This window comes from Aphis gossypii, chromosome 1, assembly GCF_020184175.1.
Source record: "Aphis gossypii isolate Hap1 chromosome 1, ASM2018417v2, whole genome shotgun sequence".
Lineage (NCBI taxonomy): Eukaryota > Metazoa > Arthropoda > Insecta > Hemiptera > Aphididae > Aphis > Aphis gossypii.
This window is the reverse complement of record NC_065530.1, coordinates 52,000,611-52,006,842: the sequence shown is the minus strand read 5'-3', so window position 1 is coordinate 52,006,842 and position 6,232 is coordinate 52,000,611. Positions and strand designations below refer to the sequence as shown.

General features: G+C 28.9%; 1 long non-coding RNA gene across 1 annotated transcript; it reads left to right on the top strand.

Moving 5' to 3' along the window:
• Window positions 1–243: 243 nt before the first annotated feature.
• On the top strand, window positions 244–5,903 carry LOC126549273 (uncharacterized). Its single transcript, XR_007603422.1, has 3 exons — window positions 244–4,917; window positions 5,045–5,103; window positions 5,164–5,903. It is a non-coding gene; the product is annotated as an uncharacterized LOC126549273 (long non-coding RNA).
• The last annotated feature ends 329 nt before the right edge of the window (window positions 5,904–6,232 follow it).

Sequence of the window (6,232 nt, the reverse complement as noted above, 5' to 3'; positions counted from 1 at the left end):
TAATGAATAAATTCATACGGATTATTAGCGTATTGTGTTTTACTGTCCGGCTTTGGATGAAAACTGAGAGTGCGCTGCATCCAAGGCCAAAAGGAGGGACCTCCCTAGCCGTTTTTTTATTAAAACTGTCACGGCTCTTGTGGTGCGCGTCGTTGTAGAATATATTATTATTATATACGATGTTTTATAATATTATATTATGTGTATGCGACGCAATTGTAGGCAGTTTACCTTTAACCGCATTATCGCGTGCTATATATTATTATTAGATATATTTATTTTTATTTTATGTACCCATTCACCACAAGATAGAACATATTTTTTCTGTAGTACTTTAAAATAATAATAGTATAGTCAATTGCTGTAATAATAATAACAGAGGAGTGCGCTCATTCTTTCGCGGATAAACCTGTATTATTATTATAGAATTGCATGTGTAATAGTTTATTATGGTAGCCGGTATGCTGGGTAAGTAGAGTTAGCACCTATACTTAGCAGTTACGCCCGTACAACTGCAATCGATGTAAGTTTGAAAAACTGTCATGTGCTTTGAAAACGACATTTAACAACATAATTAGTATGTATTATCTTTATGGCTTTATAAACGTTATTGATGTGCTGCCTTTTAGCGTTTATGTATTTATGTATTTAGTCGTGCACGTAGCACGTAGGTATATAATATTATGGTTTACCGCATAGACCAAAACATTATATATTTATCATTTAACAGTACAGAGAAAAATTGATCTACCAAGAAGGATAATATTATCTAACTTCTGATGAAAAACAATTATTTTATTAAATTATTTTCGAGGAAGCCGTTCATTATAATAATGCATTTAAACGTGATTCGACTTTGAATGGTTTTTATTCTGTAGTTAAACAATTTGTTTTTTCTCTCAGGTTAAAATACTTTATAGAAATTATTAATTATATTGAAATTATTATAACACGCCATATAATAAATATAGTAACAAAGTCGACACAAATGTGAATATATTTATCCAACGCTAAAGTTTAAAAAGATTTTTTTCGATTAAAAATAAAAATAAATATATATTACTGTGTTAAAAATATCTTTGCCCTACTTTCGGTTATTAATGCTGCGATCAATTTTATTTCTTTTGTTATTGAAATAATTCACACTCCGTGGTTTAAACATCTTTAAAAGGGAATATATTTTTTAATATAATTTTAATTTTGAAACGCAAAACGGTTCAATTACGTCCATCTTTTGGTAATGCAAGATATCTCAGAAAGTCAGAATTAAACAATATATTATATAATAATATAACAACAAACTACTCTAGTTTTTTTTTTCAATCATTCGGAAGAATGAATCAATGCGTGCGTCGTCACAGTTGAAAACAAAATAACGACAAATAATAATAACTGTTACTATGATAATTTATAATAGTAAATGACTGATAATAACTATATAACTCCGACAATTGGTTCCCAACGAAATGAGCAGAGTAATATGCTGCCATTTAATTTTTGACGATCGTTAACACTTTTTAATGATAGGTAAGCATACCGTGTACGCATTATGTATATTATAAGAAATTATATTGAACCGAATAAGTGACGTTCGACATTCATTTTCGAGTACAACTAAAACGGTTCGTTAAACTCCAAACAGTCATACAGCAGAATTCCTTCATTTATTATAATATATTATTTGCTATTAGGTGTGTAATGTGTTATTATATGTATAATGTATATATATATATAATTACTAACTGCTTAGCTGTTTTACTGCTGCGTATAATGCTGTAGTTTGTATTTTTTTATTATATATTATAATATGTTATATGTATAATCAACACGTGTACGAAATAGGATGATATTGCAAACGGAAGGAAAAACCGCGAATAAAAGATTTTTTACCGATGATTAATTTTTTATTTATAATATATTTTAGAAATGAATAAAATATCGTTTTGGGAAATACGTCCATGTGAATGCTTTCCCTTCGCTTGTTGATGTATTCTATCACACTATATCACAGTGAATGCTTTGGGTAGTAATTACAATTTTGGCACGACCGGGTTAGGTTTTATACACGATAACAAAATAATGTAAACATTACACTTCGTCCGTCTATAATTCAGAAATGAGAGAGAGTGAGATTTTTCTCATTTTTTACATTTTGCAAACTTGTAATATTTTATACTTAATAATTAAAATATTTAACAAATAAAAATGAAAGTACTTATTTTTTAATATTTATTCATTAAATTAATTTTTTACAGTAATATTGGCGAGATCTGTCATAAAATTATTCCAATTGTATAAAACATAGTTCTGTTAATTGTATTCTATACATTTAGCTAATGTTATTTAAAATATTTTCTAACTTGTAATTCCATATATCTATGTATGATCCCTCTAAGTTTTTTCAAAAACCAAATCATAACAATATTAGGAAATTTCTCCACTTTTTTCATTCGTCTTTTTTTCATTGTCTTGTTGACAATCTCAATGTTAGTCAATACGAATACTTCCTTGTTATTCATTTTAAATAAATATGATAAACAAATAACTGATAACTGATTACCAAACAACTGGAGTGCTTCGACAATTTATAATGTTAAACACAACGTAAACAACCAATTCCCTGGATTAGTGATGCTCTAAATATTTTTTTCTTCTGCGAGCTATAAAAATATTATCATGTTGTATTCGTGCTTTTATTCTAAAAAGTAAATACTATCCAATAATAGAAAAAAAAGAAGTTTAAAAAATGATTGTATTTCCTATTTATTAATATAGCTTAAAGTTTGGCCACAAACCACATAAATATATAGGGCTTTGGTGAAACACGGTTGGGCCATCACTGCTCTTGTATAGAGATCGATACAAAACGATTATGGTAGGTAATGTACACAAATGCATATACGCGCGTATCCTTTGTACGCACTTCGACCATCAACAAAGTGATGTGTAGTTGTGTTGTTGAAATTTACAACTTAATAAGTTACACTCTATCTTCAAATGTCCTAACTCCTAAATACATCTACCTATATTTTACGTCTATATTTTTGTCACATATGACAAATATATTATAATATATATTGAAATAAGTATAAGTTATAAAATCTATAAAAGCTCACACAATGTTCAATATATAGGTAGGAATAATTAAACATTTTAAATTAAATTGATTAAGTTATTACAGAAAAACATTTATATACGACTTTTCATCAAATTTGACAAAATCACAGCGTTTATAAAAAAAAAAACGATGTTGACGGTTAAGGTCATTTTTTAAAACAAAAAATTTTTTTTAATAAAACAAATCATATTTTACGTTTACGTTAGTGTATGTGTGTGTGTGTGTGTGTGTACGTGCGCGCTAAAGCACGCTGACGCTCGCGAAATCTTTAGCGAACGTTCGATATTAAAACGCAATTCTTACGAAGATATCGCACGTCGAGTCCTCGAAGACCACCAAAAATTTCTGCATCACACTCACGCTTCAGAACCCGTTTTCTGTCAATAACGACCTGTGTAAATTATATACACTAGGTGAACACGTGTTTACATCGTGTACCTATCAACTCGTTACCTGCAAATTTTCGTGTCGCATCTAAATTTTGCATCACAAATTCGGTGGGGATCACATCATAATAATATTCATTAGTAAAATTCGATCTCCGCGTTATTATAAATAATGTTGTTTTGTAACGTAAAATTCGATGACCCTGTGTTTAGAAACATATATAAATACAGACAGGTAAGTAGGTATATAGACAGTAAAACAGGCGTGTAATTGTCTCTGCACGTGCATGTGCACGTGATCAACGAGGACGAATTTGTTTTTTTTACTTTTCACGGCGTTTTTTACTCGCGCTCGTGAATATATACTATGACGGCCACCATCGTGGCGTGACCCACTGACTGCGGGCCGTCACTGCCTATATACCTCCTATAGCCATCGTATAAACAACGCGGGAGGCGATTACGCCAATTCCCGGGCCCGCGTTTGCGTGTTTTGTAAACATCACCGGTTTCGCTATTATATATATGTATATAACAAATTATACTGTAGGTGTATATTTAACACTCATATCGAGAGGTACAAAAATTTTATACCGCTACGAACGTGACGTCACTCAGAGCCGGATTGAAATAAAATATTACTGCGTAGGTAAATCGTTCTAGACCTTTTTCTACCCCTTTTGCTCATCACCGGTTCGTAATTTATTTTACTCAAACTAACATAATTTGTTATACAAACAAATCCAAAAAAAAAAAAATAATAATAATAATAATTTTCCCTCGTCAACAATAGTATACGTCATATTATATGTATTGGAAATGTTCAATAATTAAATCGCTATTTACACTAGTTGTTACACTGCTGAGTGTATTATAACTTATAAGCATAAGTGCAGAAAACCACATACGATGGTGTCATTCCCTGGCAGACACCAGATCGACATTTTTATCGTGTTTGACACAAATATTGAGTATTACGTAGGTATATTTAGTTATTCTTCAAGAAAATAATGGGCCCCATTGAACGTGTTCATATGGTAGCTATAATCACTGCATATAATCGGATGAAAATGTATTTTTTTTTAAATTTCAGGCCCTTATTTGTTTATACTACAACATAATTTATATTGTACTGTCATTGTATACTGCAGTATTTTTGTTATAATATTTATTTTCAAAATATATAAAACACGAATAATTTTTTTTAGTGACATTTTAACATTCGATTCTGTTATATATACGCTTTGTGCTATGTATTCAAGCTATTTGTTACTATTTGTTAATATTCCGAATAATTGAGTAACTCATTTATTTAGGTACCTCTGGAATAGTGACGACACCGCGTCACTTTGACCCATGATAAATCATTGTCCACAAAAACAAGTGTTCACAAGAGTACACCACCAACAAAAAGTAATTTTATTATATTATTATATTATTATTGATTATTCTTTATCACTTTATCAATTTATTAAGTTTTATACCATAATTTAATTTAGTAACAATCATCCAAATTCAAAGTATTAATGGTTTTTTTCAGTTAGGCACATGAAATAACCTACAGTCTGATACATCATCTGCAGACATTTGATTGTCTAAGTAGAGCAATGAGGGGAAATGGTTTAGTATAATATTGTTAATGTCTATTTGCATTTTTAGGAGAGGAACAACTGGCTTTCAAACAAAATTTGGGACCAAGTTTACACAGGATATTTTATTGAAATATCTAAAATACTTAAGTTCTATATATATTTGTATAATATAATTACATCGATATAAAAACAACAAACGAAGAGCATAGTTTAATATACAGCACTACACATTACGAAGACTTGCAAAACATATTACGCTAATGAAACGTAAAAGTATTAATATTGTATGGCTCATCTAAAAAAAAAAAAGAAACACAATAAAATGCATACATATATAATTGTATAAAAAAAATTGTAACATTTTGCAATGATCCACTCAGCCGCTTACTGCTTTAAATTGGCTATTAAATCAAAGTGAAAGCTTACAATAATATTAAATTATTCTGTGCAGCTAGATTAATCGAGCGTTTAATTATAAATTAAATATCTTCTGAGCGTATATTACCGAATTACCGTACAGAGACTTTTTTGTAAGTAACTGTAATGATATACTCGTTTATAATTTCTATAAACGATACATACATAAATATTCAATGTTTTGAAAGCGTCATAGTGTCATACAACACGATATTTATAGGTACCTACTTGGCACTTGCTAACTTATACTTAATTTGACTGAAGTGATTCACATGCAGCTTCTTCCATTTAATCGATGTATTTATTTATTTAAAACGTATTGCTTCAGTACTTCTACGGATATGGAATATTTAATTTTTAATTATCTAATAATTAACTTTGAAATTTCTCTTGTACAAAAATATTTTGAATGAAGTGATCATAATATGCTAAATTATAACAAATTAACTAACATCATAATTTGAAAAATTAAATTATTTGAAGTTAAATACTAATTAAAACAATGAAACATTTCTTAAATATTAATACCTGCAAAAGTGCAAAATATATTTTTATTACAAGGTAATTGGTTTAACGTAAATCATTGATATTTCAAAAAGTTGTAGTTTTTTAATAAATATTTAAGATTCAAGTTCAATAAAACTTAAAAGTATAAATATAATAATATATTTTTTTAGACATTGAAATTATACGTAAAATCAATCACCCCAAATAACTTT